This window comes from Lipotes vexillifer, unplaced genomic scaffold, assembly GCF_000442215.2.
Source record: "Lipotes vexillifer unplaced genomic scaffold, Lipotes_vexillifer_v1.1 scaffold5, whole genome shotgun sequence".
NCBI classification, from domain to species: domain Eukaryota; kingdom Metazoa; phylum Chordata; class Mammalia; order Artiodactyla; family Lipotidae; genus Lipotes; species Lipotes vexillifer.
This window is the reverse complement of record NW_006788592.1, coordinates 957,092-959,032: the sequence shown is the minus strand read 5'-3', so window position 1 is coordinate 959,032 and position 1,941 is coordinate 957,092.

The following is a 1,941-nucleotide window of genomic DNA, read 5'->3' as shown; positions in this document are numbered from 1 at the left end:
GAAAAGAGTGAAAAGCCATAGTGAACTATAGGAATAAGGCATTGATCTAAACAAGAGAAGTTACTAAAAAGGAAAAGGAGTTCCTTCTCTAAAAGCTCAAAGTACCTTTCATATTCCAGCAAAGCTGGACCGAAAGCAAAATTATTTTTAAAGGTAAACAGATAACAAGTGGCTCATCCAGAACTCCAGGGTGGATTTCTACTCCCTCTTACAAGGAAAATGTTGCCTTTTAATTCTTTGTAGGTAAGACAAGGCACAGAACAATGGGGAGAAACATGTTTGAAGGTAAAAAATGGATATATAATACTAAAGGAGAAGCTACAAGATCCCTTAAAATATAACCCTACATTTCATAGTCTTAAGAAAAATAATACCCTTGGTTTCCCCTGTCCTTAGCTGAGCCATGGCCAAAATAAGGTTGCTGCTATTAATCAGGGACTTACTGGGGATTCTGCGGTTTTGATCTTGGCTTATTTGTTTAGTAGAATATACAGCATCTTCCATGTTTCTGCTTACATTATAGTTATCGTGATGAGCCAGCAGTATCTATTCTGAATGCCCTGATTTTGTCCCATTAGTAAAAAAATGGCAATATATAGATACAATGTTTCAATGTTTCCCAATAACCAAAATGATAGAATCCTAGATCTTCAACATGGTTTGCATGGACCTCTATAATCTGATCCTTGCTTATTGTTCCAGCTCCAAGCACTAATATTTTGCCTCTTGAACTGCATGTTCCAATAATTTCAGAAACTTTAATTTCCTCTGAATCATTGTGCTACTTTAAGCCTCTATAGGTTTTCCAGTGATATTCTATCTCCCTGGGCGACTCTCTCCCCTTACTCATTCTTTTCCCTGTACCTAATCCAACTTATCTATCCAGACATAACTCAGGTGTCATCACATCTAGGAAGTCATTCTTAACACACCAAACCACTCCTTCACATGAGATTAGGGACCTGGGCATGACATCCTCAGAAGAACTACCATATTTTACTGAAACTATTTTTGTGTTTATCTCTGCTACTAAATCATGTGTTCCTCAAGGACAAAGGTGATGCCTTATTCCCACTGCCAAGCAAAAGGAAGACACTTAATTGAATTTAATCAAAGAAAGACAGAGTAGTATGAAGTACTAGAGGGAAAAAACATTGAACTTCAATGACAAAGACATAATAGGCAAGCTTATCTTGCCTCTCAAACTCACCAGCTGAAGCTCACTTTGCTGCTTCCATCTTCATCTTCAGTCTTCCCTACATACTAGCACAGTTCCTTGGTAAGTCTCATGGCATGGTCCACTGTAGGCTGGCTCTTCATGCCCAGTGCCCACTGAACTCCAACTCTGACAGTCTCTGCTCCAATCTTTGAATCTGAACAAACCATTCTCCAATATTCCCACCACCCAGTAACATCCAACAGCTGGCATCTAGGGCAGCACTGACCTAGGACCAGACAGAAACCACATTCCTGTTCCCTATCAGTTCATTATTCCCTCCACAATGATTCTAAATGACTGCCTTAAATTTTAATTTCCTGTAATAAGAATGAAAGGAATCTGCAAATGATGGTTTCACTTATTTGACTGAGTCTTATTCATCTCTCTTTTTTAGGGACCCAACATAATGTCTAAAATATAGGATACGCTTGATGAGTAGGAATTAATTAAATAAGTATAATTTCTATGGTTCTTTTCAAGCTTATGATTAGATGTCTTGTAGCAGAGATGAATAGTCATCTACCAAGATGTGTGCTCCATTCTTCACAGTGTTAAGTTGGTGCTGGGAAGAGGCTTCTTAGCCAGGGACTACATTTCCCAGCACCCTTCAAATCTATTGCAGCCACGTGACCAGTTTTTACCAATGAAATGGAAGTAGAAGAAACATATGGCTTCTCTAATTCAGGGCTTTGAAAAAGTGTTTAAAACTTCTCCATGCTCTA